Source organism: Heptranchias perlo, chromosome 27 (assembly GCF_035084215.1).
Source record: "Heptranchias perlo isolate sHepPer1 chromosome 27, sHepPer1.hap1, whole genome shotgun sequence".
Taxonomy (NCBI): Eukaryota; Metazoa; Chordata; class Chondrichthyes; order Hexanchiformes; family Hexanchidae; genus Heptranchias; species Heptranchias perlo.
In genome coordinates, this window is record NC_090351.1 from 3,720,840 (window position 1) to 3,736,137 (window position 15,298).

The following is a 15,298-nucleotide window of genomic DNA, read 5'->3' on the forward strand; positions in this document are numbered from 1 at the left end:
GTCAGGTCACAGAGATGATCGAGGAGTGAAAGTAATGTGTGAAAATCATCACCTCACACCTCAGAGGGAAACAAATCAGGGAGCGGGACAGAGAGGATTGTTCCAGTCTGATATTGGGGGGGGGAGACTGATGAGGATTGTTCCAGTCTGATATTGGGGGGGGGAGACTGATGAGGATTGTTCCAGTCTGATATTGGGGGGGGGGGAGGGAGAGACTGATGAGGATTGTTCCAGTTTGATATTGGGGGGGGGGGAGACTGATGAGGATTGTTCCAGTTTGATATTGGGGGGGGGAGACTGATGAGGATTGTTCCAGTTTGATATTGGCGGGGGGGAGAGACTGATGAGGATTGTTCCAGTTTGATATTGCGGGGGGGGGAGACTGATGAGGATTGTTCCAGTTTGATATTGGGGGGGGGGGAGACTGATGAGGATTGTTCCAGTTTGATATTGGGGGGGGGGGAGACTGATGAGGATTGTTCCAGTTTGATATTGGGGGGGGGAGACTGATGAGGATTGTTCCAGTCTGATATTGGGGGGGGGAGACTGATGAGGATTGTTCCAGTTTGATATTGGGGGGGGGGGAGACTGATGAGGATTGTTCCAGTTTGATATTGGGGGGGGGAGAGACTGATGAGGATTGTTCCAGTTTGATATTGGGGGGGGAGACTGATGAGGATTGTTCCAGTTTGATATTGGGGGGGGAGAGACTGATGAGGATTGTTCCAGTTTGATATTGGGGGGGGGAGAGACTGATGAGGATTGTTCCAGTTTGATATTGGGGGGGAGAGACTGATGAGGATTGTTCCAGTTTGATATTGGGGGGGGAGACTGATGAGGATTGTTCCAGTTTGATATTGGGGGGGGGAGAGACTGATGAGGATTGTTCCAGTTTGATATTGGGGGGGGAGACTGATGAGGATTGTTCCAGTTTGATATTGGGGGGGGGGGAGACTGATGAGGATTGTTCCAGTTTGATATTGGGGGGGGAGAGACTGATGAGGATTGTTCCAGTTTGATATTGGGGGGGGGAGAGACTGATGAGGATTGTTCCAGTTTGATATTGGGGGGGGGAGACTGATGAGGATTGTTCCAGTTTGATATTGGGGGGCGGGAGAGACTGATGAGGATTGTTCCAGTTTGATATTGGGGGGGGGAGAGACTGATGAGGATTGTTCCAGTTTGATATTGGGGGGGGAGAGACTGATGAGGATTGTTCCAGTTTGATATTGGGGGGCGGGAGAGACTGATGAGGATTGTTCCAGTTTGATATTGGGGGGGGGAGAGACTGATGAGGATTGTTCCAGTCTGATATTGGGGGGGGAGACTGATGAGGATTGTTCCAGTTTGATATTGGGGGGGGGGAGACTGATGAGGATTGTTCCAGTTTGATATTGGGGGGGGAGACTGATGAGGATTGTTCCAGTTTGATATTGGGGGGGGAGACTGATGAGGATTGTTCCAGTTTGATATTGGGGGGGGGAGACTGATGAGGATTGTTCCAGTTTGATATTGGGGGGGGGGAGACTGATGAGGATTGTTCCAGTTTGATATTGGGGGGGGGAGAGACTGATGAGGATTGTTCCAGTTTGATATTGGGGGGGGAGACTGATGAGGATTGTTCCAGTTTGATATTGGGGGGGGGGGAGACTGATGAGGATTGTTCCAGTCTGATATTGGAGGGGGGAGACTGATGAGGATTGTTCCAGTCTGATATTGGGGGGGGTGGGGAGAGACTGATGAGGATTGTTCCAGTCTGATATTGGGGGGGGGGTGGGAGACTGATGAGGATTGTTCCAGTCTGATATTGGGGGGGGGGAGACTGATGAGGATTGTTCCAGTCTGATATTGGGGGGGGGGGGGAGACTGATGAGGATTGTTCCAGTCTGATATTGGGGGGGGGGAGACTGATGAGGATTGTTCCAGTTTGATATTGGGGGGGGGGAGACTGATGAGGATTGTTCCAGTTTGATATTGGGGGGGGGGGGGGGAGAGACTGATGAGGATTGTTCCAGTTTGATATTGGGGGGGGGGAGACTGATGAGGATTGTTCCAGTTTGATATTGGGGGGGGGGAGACTGATGAGGATTGTTCCAGTCTGATATTGGGGGGGGGGGGAGAGACTGATGAGGATTGTTTCAGTCTGATATTGGGGGGGGGGGGAGACTGATGAGGATTGTTCCAGTTTGATATTGGGGGGGGGGGGGAGACTGATGAGGATTGTTCCAGTTTGATATTGGGGGGGGGAGACTGATGAGGATTGTTCCAGTTTGATATTGGGGGGGGGGAGACTGATGAGGATTGTTCCAGTTTGATATTGGGGGGGGGGGAGACTGATGAGGATTGTTCCAGTTTGATATTGGGGGGGGGGGAGACTGATGAGGATTGTTCCAGTTTGATATTGGGGGGGGGGAGACTGATGAGGATTGTTCCAGTTTGATATTGGGGGGGGGGAGACTGATGAGGATTGTTCCAGTTTGATATTGGGGGGGGGGAGACTGATGAGGATTGTTCCAGTTTGATATTGGGGGGGGGGGAGAGACTGATGAGGATTGTTCCAGTTTGATATTGGGGGGGGGAGACTGATGAGGATTGTTCCAGTCTGATATTGGGGGGGGGGGGGGAGAGACTGATGAGGATTGTTTCAGTCTGATATTGGGGGGGGGGAGACTGATGAGGATTGTTCCAGTTTGATATTGGGGGGGGGGGGGAGACTGATGAGGATTGTTCCAGTTTGATATTGGGGGGGGGAGACTGATGAGGATTGTTCCAGTTTGATATTGGGGGGGGGAGACTGATGAGGATTGTTCCAGTTTGATATTGGGGGGGGGAGACTGATGAGGATTGTTCCAGTCTGATATTGGGGGGGGGGGGAGACTGATGAGGATTGTTCCAGTTTGATATTGGGGGGGGGGGAGACTGATGAGGATTGTTCCAGTTTGATATTGGGGGGGGGGAGACTGATGAGGATTGTTCCAGTTTGATATTGGGGGGGGGGAGAGACTGATGAGGATTGTTCCAGTTTGATATTGGGGGGGGGGGAGAGACTGATGAGGATTGTTCCAGTTTGATATTGGAGGGGGGGGAGAGACTGATGAGGATTGTTCCAGTTTGATATTGGGGGGGGGGGAGAGACTGATGAGGATTGTTCCAGTTTGATATTGGGGGGGGGGGGGGAGAGACTGATGAGGATTGTTCCAGTTTGATATTGGGGGGGGGAGAGACTGATGAGGATTGTTCCAGTTTGATATTGGGGGGGGGGGGGAGAGACTGATGAGGATTGTTCCAGTTTGATATTGGGGGGGGGGAGAGACTGATGAGGATTGTTCCAGTTTGATATTGGGGGGGGGAGACTGATGAGGATTGTTCCAGTTTGATATTGGGGGGGGGGGAGACTGATGAGGATTGTTCCAGTTTGATATTGGGGGGGGGAGACTGATGAGGATTGTTCCAGTTTGATATTGGGGGGGGGGGAGACTGATGAGGATTGTTCCAGTTTGATATTGGGGGGGGGGGAGAGACTGATGAGGATTGTTCCAGTTTGATATTGGGGGGGGGGAGAGACTGATGAGGATTGTTCCAGTTTGATATTGGGGGGGGGTGGAGACTGATGAGGATTGTTCCAGTTTGATATTGCGGGGGTGGGGGAGACTGATGAGGATTGTTCCAGTTTGATATTGCGGGGGGGGGGGGGGGAGACTGATGAGGGTTCTTCCAGTTTGATATTGGGGGGGGGGGGGGAGACTGATGAGGATTGTTCCAGTTTGATATTGGGGGGGGGGAGAGACTGATGAGGATTGTTCCAGTTTGATATTGGGGGGGGGAGAGACTGATGAGGATTGTTCCAGTTTGATATTGGGGGGGGGGAGACTGATGAGGATTGTTCCAGTTTGATATTGGGGGGGGGGAGACTGATGAGGATTGTTCCAGTTTGATATTGGAGGGGGGGGAGAGACTGATGAGGATTGTTCCAGTTTGATATTGCGGGGGGGGGAGACTGATGAGGATTGTTCCAGTTTGATATTGGGGGGGGGGAGACTGATGAGGATTGTCCCAGTTTGATATTGCGGGGGGGGGGGAGACTGATGAGGATTGTTCCAGTTTGATATTGGGGGGGGGGGAGACTGATGAGGATTGTTCCAGTTTGATATTGGGGGGGGGGAGACTGATTAGGATTGTTCCAGTTTGATATTGGCGGGGGGGAGAGACTGATGAGGATTGTTCCAGTTTGATATTGCGGGGGGGGGGGAGACTGATGAGGATTGTTCCAGTTTGATATTGGGGGGGGGGAGACTGATGAGGATTGTTCCAGTTTGATATTGGGGGGAGGGGGAGACTGATGAGGATTGTTCCAGTTTGATATTGGGGGGGGAGAGACTGATGAGGATTGTCCCAGTTTGATATTGGGGGGGGGGGAGAGACTGATGAGGATTGTTCCAGTTTGATATTGGGAGGGGGGAGAGACTGATGAGGATTGTTCCAGTTTGATATTGGGAGGGGGGAGACTGATGAGGATTGTTCCAGTTTGATATTGGGGGGGGGAGACTGATGAGGATTGTTCCAGTTTGATATTGGGGGGGGGGGAGACTGATGAGGATTGTTCCAGTTTGATATTGGGGGGGGGGGAGAGACTGATGAGGATTGTTCCAGTTTGATATTGGGGGGGGGGAGAGACTGATGAGGATTGTTCCAGTTTGATATTGGGGGGGGGGGAGAGACTGATGAGGATTGTTCCAGTTTGATATTGGGGGGGGGAGACTGATGAGGATTGTTCCAGTTTGATATTGGGAGGGGGGAGAGACTGATGAGGATTGTTCCAGTTTTATATTGGCGGGGGGGAGAGACTGATGAGGATTGTTCCAGTTTGATATTGGGGGGGGGAGACTGATGAGGATTGTTCCAGTTTGATATTGGGGGGGGGGGAGACTGATGAGGATTGTTCCAGTTTGATATTGGGGGGGGGGGGAGACTGATGAGGATTGTTCCAGTTTGATATTGCGGGGGGGGGAGACTGATGAGGATTGTTCCAGTTTGATATTGGGGGGGGGGGAGAGACTGATGAGGATTGTTCCAGTTTGATATTGGGAGGGGGGAGACTGATGAGGATTGTTCCAGTTTGATATGGGGGGGGGGGAGACTGATGAGGATTGTTCCAGTTTGATATTGGGGGGGGGGAGAGACTGATGAGGATTGTTCCAGTTTGATATTGGGGGGGGGGAGAGACTGATGAGGATTGTTCCAGTTTGATATTGGGGGGGGGGAGACTGATGAGGATTGTTCCAGTTTGATATTGGGAGGGGGGAGAGACTGATGAGGATTGTTCCAGTTTTATATTGGCGGGGGGGAGAGACTGATGAGGATTGTTCCAGTTTGATATTGGGGGGGGGAGACTGATGAGGATTGTTCCAGTTTGATATTGGGGGGGGGGGGAGACTGATGAGGATTGTTCCAGTTTGATATTGGGGGGGGGGGGAGACTGATGAGGATTGTTCCAGTTTGATATTGCGGGGGGGGGAGACTGATGAGGATTGTTCCAGTTTGATATTGGGAGGGGGGAGAGACTGATGAGGATTGTTCCAGTTTGATATTGCGGGGGGGGGGGGGAGACTGATGAGGATTGTTCCAGTTTGATATTGCGGGGGGGGGAGACTGATGAGGATTGTTCCAGTTTGATATTGGGAGGGGGGAGACTGATGAGGATTGTTCCAGTTTGATATTGCGGGGGGGGGAGACTGATGAGGATTGTTCCAGTTTGATATTGGGAGGGGGGAGAGACTGATGAGGATTGTTCCAGTTTTATATTGGGGGGGGGAGATACTGATGAGGATTGTTCCAGTTTGATATTGGGGGGTGGGGGAGAGACTGATGAGGATTGTTCCTTTTTTTTCCATGTGACATTAATTAGTTGGATTAATGTTTGCTAACTGATAAACAAAGCTCAAACCAAAACACAACATAGCCACAAGGACATTACAAGGTAAACCCCTTCCTGTTGTTGCTGTAGATTTTTAAAAGTACTCCCTCCATTATATCAAAATTAACAATGAACAAATCAAAAAATGGAACTTCCTCGTTTAGTAACGCACGGCCGAGGAGAGAAAAATCAAGTCCTTTTAAAGTAATCAACATTTCTTCTCAGAGTCAGTCAATGATGAGTAAATATGATATTCATAGAACCTTACAGCACAGAGGAGGCCAGTCGGCCCATTGTGTTTGTGCTGGCTCTTTGAAAGAGCTGTGCCATACATCGCACTCCCCTGCTCTTTCCCCTTTGCCCTGCAAATATTTTCTTTTCAAGTATATATTGTTGCTGGGGTCTCTGTTACATATTTAACATCTGTGCTATGTTAGAATATGTTTCGTTCCAAACAAGCTTCACAAAGCAAGTAAAACCCCCCTACATTCCCAGCCTGTGATACAAAGACTGGAATTACCCTGATCACAAACTCTTTCTTCGCACTCTTGGTCCCACACGTTAAACACACACACACACACACACACATGACATCTCGAGCCACTGCCGACAGCTGAAAGAGAATCAGCAAAAGATGCTGGAAATGCAGAGTGGGTCGGTCAGCGTCTGGGAGACAGAAGGGCGGCCTGAGGTTTTAGCTGGAGCCCCTACATCAGGGCCGGGTGTACTGAGCAGCTCCGAGGCAGGGGCACTTCTGGAATCATGGGGGGAGTTTTAATCTAATATAACCTTGGAGAGGGTGCGAAGCAGATTTACTAGAATGGTACCAGGGATGAGGGACTTCAGTTCCTTAGAACAGAGAAGGTTAAGGGGAGATTTGAAAGAGTTGTTCAAAATCATGAAGGGTTTTGAGAGAGTGAATGGGGAGAAACTGGTTCCAGTGGTGGGAGAGTCAGTAACCGGAGGACACAGATTTAAGGTAATTGGCAAAAGAACCAGAGGGGAGAGATGAGGAGATTTTTTTTACACAGCGAGTTGTTCTGATCTGGAATGCACTGCCTGAAAGGGCGGTGGAAGCAGATTCAATAATAACTTTCAAAAGGGAATTGGATAAATACTTCAAAAGGAAAAATTTGCAGGGCTTTGGGGAAAGAGCAGGAGGAGTGGGACTAATTGGATAGCTCGTTCAAAGAGCCGGCACAGGCACGATGGGCCAAACGGCCTCCTTCTGTACTGTATGATTATTTGATTCTATGATTCTAATGACTCTGCCCAGCAGGATCCAGATGTGATCAGATCGGTCCCCCCTTTAACTCCCTGCTCCATTTTACTTGTCGTTGAAGTTGATGGGAATTAAAATTGGGCGGCTGATCCAATCACATCAGCTTCCTGCCCGGGGCGGTGGTGGGGGGTCTGGGGGTGGGGGGGTCTGGGTGGGGGGGGTCTGGGGGGGGTGGGCAGGTTAAAACGATCCTGCCTTATCTTTCAGATGCTGACTGACCTGCTGTGTACTTCGAGCATCTTCTGTTTTTATTTCACATTTCCAGTATTTGGGCTCTTTTCTTTTTAAAGAAAGAATTTGCATTTATATAGCGACTTTCACGACCCCAGGACATCCCAAAGCCCTTCACAGTCAATGAAGTATTTTTGAAGTGTAGTCACTGTTGTAATGTAGGAAACACAGCAGCCAACTTACACACAGCAAGATCCCACAAACAGCAAGGTGATAATGACCAGATAATCTGTTTTAGTGATGTTGGTTGAGGGATAAATATTGGCCCAGACACCGGGGAGAACTCCCCTGCTCTTCTTCGAATAGTGCCATGGGATCTTTTATGTCCACCTTAGAGAGTAGACCTTGGTTTAACGTCTCAACAGAAAGACGGCACCTCCGACAGTGCAGCACTCCCTCAGTACTGCACTGGAGTGTCAGCCTGGATTATGGGCTCAAGTCTCTGGAGTTGGACTTGAACCCACGATTTTCTGACTCAGAGGAGAGAATGCTACCAACTGAGCCATGGCTGGACCTGTGGTTAAACACCGATACTGGCATAAATAACTTTTCAAAAGACCACTTGTATTTGAACCCTGAGCAACTGACCTGTAGAGAATCCGTCACTGATTTCAGCATAAAAACAACAAACTCTTTGTTCCCTACAGTCTCTTGCACTGACTCCCGGACCGTTGGAGTGAGTTGCAGTTTTACACTATCTGATCCATACCTTGTCTATGAAGGATCTCCTTCTAACTCTCCCGTTGAGCTCAGTGATATGCTTGGTATCTCGCAGCCTCAGATTGCTGAACGTTTGCTGCTTGAACTCTAGAGGAAACCTGATCTTTTTTTGCAGCCTCTTCTCTGTTTCGTTTTTTTGTGGTTTCCTTTCTTGTCAGCCTGATAGGGCGGAAGTTATGAGTCGAGATCCATTTATGTCACTGCAACGATCTTGCAACACAGCCAATTCCTGTTTGGTGAACAATTTTGTTTCTCACCGCCCCTCGGTCAGTTAGAAGGAAATGGGAGGGAAGGCTAACTGAGACTTCTTATATTGCTACTATCACCATAAACCTTTGTAATTCATTCCATGGAACAACTCGGGCAGGCTTTGTGTAGACTGGTTAAAAACATCTTCACCTGGACAGGTTAAACAACTCACATACAATGGGTACAGACAGAAAACAGTTGGAATTTTCCATTTATAGTTTTTTAGCGGATGCCTGTCTATATATCATGGAAACATTGGTAAGTGTCCCTATTGTACAGTCGCGTGGCCCATGTGACCTGTCCAAATGTTAGCTACACTTTCTGGCACTATCATTGGCCTGTCCAGTGTTAACATGGCTTTCTGGCAGTTTTTACTGGCCAGTAGTCATTACACAATTGTTCCACTCATGTCGTTTCTCCCAATCTGATTTCGGTGAACAGCGTCACCACGATAGGGTGATGTGACAGAGCAGTGTCAAACAGGCTTTAAATTCTCCTTAAAATGTGTTACCATGGTTACCACAAGTTACCATGGTTATAAGTTAATAATATTTGAAACAGGCAGCTTTGCAATGAAATAAGAGGAAAAGTACAAATATTGTATACTTTATTCTATAAATTACGTGTATCTATCTATCAATCAGTATTGATGTCTGTAATATTATAAAGACAGTTGCTCCCTATCCTCACACTTTAGATGTCCCTCACAGTTCAGAGGTCACACACCGTCTAATGTAAATTTCTGCGTCACGCGTCAACATGTGCGCTGGGAATTTCCTTGCGGTTTCTCCCGATCCGTGAACTCAGTGGAAGATAACAGGATTACCACTGATCTCACGCCGAAGTTAAGACAGCCAATCAGGAGACATTCCCAGAGAGGAAGTAGAAAGGATCAAAAGCAGCTGTTTCCAGTGTACAAAGAGATAGGACCCAGAGGCAGAGAGTGGGCTGGGGGAGGTGGGGGCATCGGCAACGTAGCACCAGAGCGCAGACCCCACACTGGGGTTTGGGCGCCTGCTATAGAGACCGCCTGATTCCCCTTTCTACTGGTTTCAATCTCTCACATAATGTTGCGTTAACAGAACACAGACCTTTGGAATTTTACCCGTCCATCACCCTTTTTAATATATCAACATCAATTTGCATTTATGTAGCGCCCTTAATGTAGTGAAACGTCCCAATGTGCTTCACAGGAGCGTAATCGAACAAAAAATTAACACTGAGCCAAAGAAGGAGTGGGTAGGGCTGGTGACCAAAAGCCTGATCAGAGAGGTAGGTTTTAAGGAGCATCTTAAAGGAGGGGAGAGAGACAGGTGGAGAGGTTTAGGGATGAAATTCCAGAGCTTAGGGCCTAGGTGGCTGATGGCACAGCCGCCATTGGAGGGTGATGGAAATCAGAGATGTCACATGTCACACTCCAGATATCACATTCCAGATGTCACTTTCCATTTCAGTGCCCTTCTCGTCAATATCTAAATTCCTTCTGTTCTTACATTCCTCGTGTTCCTCCAGAGCTGATTATCAAACCTGCTCTTTCTCTGTCCTCTGCAATCTGAACTTTCCAAATTGCTGTGAATTTCCCATGCACTTTTACACCGAATTAACTGCCTTTTAAGGGCGACCAAACACCGAGTAAAGCCAAATGGCAGCCCAGGTCTGATTGATTGATTGTTGGCGGCCCAGGTCTGATTGATTGACTGATGGCGGGCCAAATTCAATTGATTGATTGATGGCGGCCTAGGTCTGATTGATTGATGATATCCCAGGTACAATTTATTGATTAATGATGTCCCAGGTCTGATTGCTTGATTAATGGTGGCCAAGAGTCGATTGATTGATTGATGGCGGCAAAGAGTCGATTGATTGATTGATGGCGGCCAAGAGTCGATTGATTGATTGATGGCGGCCAAGAGTCGATTGATTGATTGATGGCGGCCAAGAGTCGATTGATTGATTGATGGCGGCCAAGAGTCGATTGATTGATTGATGGCGGCCAAGAGTCGATTGATTGATTGATGGCGTGCCAGCCCCGGGGCCCAAAGCAATCACTTCTCCCCTATAGTTTCCTTTTTCATTCCCACATACCCATTTAACACGGAGCGACATTTTGTCCTGTCTATTTGTGTTGACGTCTGGCTCCTTTTGTTTAATCAGTGAATGGTGATGACATGTTGTGGGGTCGGGGGCAGCAGGGTGGACAGGAGCCTGAGCTTAGCAATGTGAGGGAGATGAACTGACATCTGCAGACTTTCAATGGCCAACAGGGGCCTTAGCGTCCGCCGTGTGGGGGCAACATCCCGAGCTTGGTACCATGGACTGTTGGCCATTGATATGGTTTGTGTGGCTGCTGGGTGAGGTGGTACAAATCTACAAAAAACTCCCATTGTGTCCACCCAGCTTTGCATTCTAATATTAGCTTCCTAAAGATCTTTGCGTGAAATCCTTCTGAACAGCTTCAGTCCCAGATGCTTCCGCATTTTTTTCAGGAACTGAAATGAGATCTGTTTTTGTCACTCGGGTATTTTTTTGTTCTTTATTTTGGACTCTTTCTCCTCAGGTTCTGCTTTCTTAGCTTGACAGATTTGTCCGTTACCACCCTGACCTCTGTCATAGAATCATAGAATCAGACAGCACAGGAGGCCACTTGGCCCACATTTCAGTGCCAGCTCTTTGAAAGAGCGGTCCAATTAGCCTTTCCTGTATTTGCGTGTGTGACAGTGTATTTGTGTGTGTGAGACTGTGTATTTGTGTGTGCATATGTCTGCGTGTGACTGTATTTGTGTGTGTGACTGTGTATTTGTGTGTGTGTGTGTGTATTTGTGTATGTGACTGTGTATTTGTGTGTGCATATGTCTGCGTGTGACTGTATTTGTGTGTGTGACTGTGTATTTGTGTGTGTGAGTGTGTATTTGTGTGTGTGTGTGTATTTGTGTGTGTGAGTGTGTATATGTGTGTGCATATGTCTGCGTGTGACTGTATTTGTGTGTGTGACTGTGTATTTGTGTGTGTGACTGTGTATTTGTGTGTGTGAGTGTGTATTTGTGTGTGTGTGTATATTTGTGTGTGTGAGTGTGTATTTGTGTGTGCATATGTCTGCGTGTGACTGTATTTGTGTGTGTGTGTGTATTTGTGTGTGTGACTGTGTATTTGTGTGTGTGTGTGTGTATTTGTGTGTGTGTGTGTATTTGTGTGTGTGAGTGTGTATTTGTGTGTGCATATGTCTGCTTGTGACTGTATTTGTGTGTGTGAGTGTGTGCGTGTAAGTGAGACTGTGAATGTGTAACAATGTGCGTGTGTGTACGAGAGTGTGTCAGTGTGACTGTGTTTGAATGTGAGTGTATTTGTGTGTGCTTGCACGCATATAATAACAACAACTTGCATTTATATAGTGCCTTTATCATAGTGAAACATCCCCAGGCACTTCACAGAAGTGATTATCAAACAAAATTTGACACCGAGGTACATAAGGAGATATTAGAGCAGGTGACCAAAAGCTTGGTCAAAGAGATAGATTTTAAGGAGCATCTTAAAGGAGGAGAGAGAGATAGAGAGGTGGGGAGTTTTAGGAAGGGAATTCCAGAGCTTAGGGCCTAGGCAGCTGAAGGCACGGCCGCCAATGGTGGAGCGATTAAAATCGGGGAATGTGCAAGAGGCCAGAATTGGAGGAGCGCAGAGATCTCGGAGGATTGTAGGGCTGAAGGAGGTTACAGAGGTAGGGTGGGGCGAGGCCATGGAGGGATTTGAAAACAAGGATGAGAATTTTAAAATCGAGGCGTTGCCGGACCGGGAGCCAATGTAGGTCAGCGAGTTCATGGGTGATGGGTGAACGGGACTTGGTGTGAGTTAGGATACAGGCAGCAATGATTTGGATTTGGGAATCAGAAGTAAAATTTCAAAATTTGTGAATGACATCAAATTGTAGTTAATACAAAGGAAGAATGCGTCAAAATGCAAGAGGACGTTAATAAACCTGCAGAATGGGCGTGAAATTGGCAAATGAATTTCAATATAGATAAGTGTGAGGTGGTACATTTTGGTAGGAAGAATAAAGAGGCCACATACTGCTTAAATAATAAGAGTCTAAATGGGGTAGAGGAGCAGAGGGATCTGGGGATACAGATACATAAATCAACAAAAGTAGCGACACAGATCAATAAAAGCAAACCAAGTACTGGGGTTCATTTCTAGAGGGACAGAATTGAAAAGCAGAGAGGTTATGTTAAACTTGTATAGAACCTTGGTTAGTCCACACTTGGAGTACCGTGAACAGTCCTGGTCTCCATATTATAAAAGGATATAGAGGCATTGGAGTGGGTTCAAAAAAGATTCACAAGGATGATCCCAGAACTGAGAGGATATTCTTATCAGGAAAGGCCGAATAGATACACACAGTTCAATGTAAAAAAACGCAATTCCAAGCAATACAGTTCAAGCGAATTCAATGCAGATCATATACTCTATAATCCCATTATTACAATACAAAACATAAGATATATTTTCTAATACATTCTGTACAATACAAGATGGGATGGCCTTTTCCCATAGAGCCTTTGCATAGGTCGCACCTCGCTTCAGTGCGTCCTGCAGCACATACTCCTGAACCTTGGAGTGTGCCAGTCAGCAACACTCGGACATGGACAGCTCCTTCGGCTGGAAGACCAGCAGGTTTCGGGCAGACCAAAGGGCCTCCTTCACCGAGTTGATGGTCTTCCAGCAGCCGTTGATATCTGTCTCGGTGTGCGACCGGGGGAACAGCACAGGGTTCTGGATTACCGAGTTGTTTGGGATGAACCGGGACAGATATCAACGTATCTCTCGCCACACCTTCTGCATAAAAGGGCAGTCCATCAGGAGGTGGACAATGGTCTCCTCCCCACCACAGCCTCGAGGGCGGCTCGCAGTGGCGCTGAGATTCCATGCAAATTGGAAGGACCGCACGGGGAGGGCCGTTCTCAACACCATCCAGGCCACATCCTGGTCCCTGTGGTCAGTTCTCGCGACGAGACTTTCTGCCAAATGGCATCGACCGTCTGGTCGAGGAACTGCCCGATCGGGTCCACCCTCTCCTTTCCCTGCAGGACCCCCAGAACATTTTGTGTCGACCGCTGTCTGACGGCCTCCAGTAGTAAACCTGAGATTACCACCTGTGAGCACCTGCTTCTGATATTCCATTAGCAGGCCCTCATCCTTGTTCTTCCCTATGGCATTGGTGCCGACATGGACCGCGACAACTGGACCCTTCCCTTCCCTTTCCAAGTTCCTCTCCAGTTGCTCTGAGATGTCCTTTACCCTTGCACTAAGTAGGCAACACACCCTCCTCGACTCTCGGTCACAACTGCAGAGGATACTATCTATACCCCTGATGATCCCTTGCAAGGGATATCAAAACAAGTACGATGAACTTTTATAGTTACATTAGGAAAAAGAGGGTGGTCAGGAGCAGTGTTGGCCCCTTAAAAACTGAAAGTGGGGATATTGTCATTGACAATGGGGAAATGGCGGACATGTTGAACAATTACTTTGCGTCAGTATTTACAGTTGAAAAAGAGGATAGCATGCCGGAAATCCCAAGAAAACTAATATTGAATCGGGGACAGGGACTCAATAAAATTAACATAAGTAAAGCAACAGTAATGAAGAAAATAATAGCACTAAAGAGTGACAAATCCCCAGGACCAGATGGTTTCCATCCCAGGGTTTTAAAGGAAGTAGGTGAGCACATTGCAGATGCCTTAACTACAATCTTTCAAAGTTCTCTAGATTCAGGAACTGTCCCTCTAGATTGGAATATTCCACATGTCACTTCAGTCTGTGGAATTTGCTGCCCCAGGAAGCTGTGGAAGCTACATCATTAAATAAATTTAAAACAGAAATAGACAGTTTCCTAGAAGTAAAGGGAATTAGGGGTTACGGGGAGCGGGCAGGAAATTGGACATGAATTTAGATTTGAGGTTAGGATCAGATCAGCCATGATCTTATTGAATGGCGGAGCAGGCTTGAGGGGCCGATTGGCCTACTCCTGCTCCTATTTCTTATGTTCTTATGTTCACTTTTTAAGAAAGGAGAGGGAAACTGGGGAATTATAGACCAGTTAGCCTAACATCTGTTGTGGGGAAAATGCTGGAGTCTATAATTAAGGATAGGGTGACTGAACACCTCGAGAATTTTCAATTAATCAGAGAGAACCAGCATGGATTTGTGAAAGGCAGGTCGTGCCTGACAAATCTGATTGAATTTTTTGAAGAGGTGACTAAAATAGTGGACAGGGGAATGTCAATGGATGTTATTTATATGGATTTCCAGAAGGCATTTGATAAGGTCCCACATAAGAGACTGTTAGCTAAGATAGAAGCCCATGGAATCGAGGGAAAAGTACGGACTTGGTTAGGAAGTTGGCTGAGCGAAAGGCGACAGAGTAGGGATAATGGGTAGGTACTCACATTGGCAGGATGTGACTAGTGGAGTCCCGCAGGGATCTGTCTTGGGGCCTCAATTATTCACAATATTTATTAACGACTTAGATGAAGGCATAGAAAGTCTCATATCTAAGTTTGCCGATGACACAAAGATTGGTGGCATTGTCAGCAGTGTAGATGGAAACATAAAATTACAAAGCGATATTGATAGATTAGGTGAATGGGCAAAACTGTGGCAAATGGAATTCAATGTAGACAAATGTGAGGTCATCCACTTTGGATCAAAAAAGGATAGAACAGGTTACTTTCTAAATGGTATAAAGTTAAAAACAGTGGATGTCCAAAGGGACTTAGAGGTTCAGGTACATGGATCATTGAAGTGTCATGAACAGATGCAGAAAATAATCAATAAGGCTAATGGAATGCTGGCCTTTATATCTAGAGGACTAGAGTACAAGGGGGCAGAAGTTATGCTGCAGCTATACA

At 47.2% G+C, this 15,298-nt stretch overlaps 1 protein-coding gene across 2 annotated transcripts in view; it reads right to left on the reverse strand.

Moving 5' to 3' along the window:
• Positions 1-8,308, reverse strand: part of LOC137344347 (leukocyte surface antigen CD53-like) — a 47,975-nt gene extending 39,667 nt beyond the window's left edge. The window contains exon 1 of one of the 2 annotated variants that reach the window (XM_068007223.1): positions 8,137-8,308. The gene's annotated coding sequence lies outside the window, so the exon portion shown is untranslated. Of the gene's footprint in view, positions 1-8,015; positions 8,110-8,136 lie in introns of those variants that run through there. The other variant, XM_068007224.1, reaches the window with a different exon arrangement.
• Positions 8,309-15,298: the final 6,990 nt, after the last annotated feature.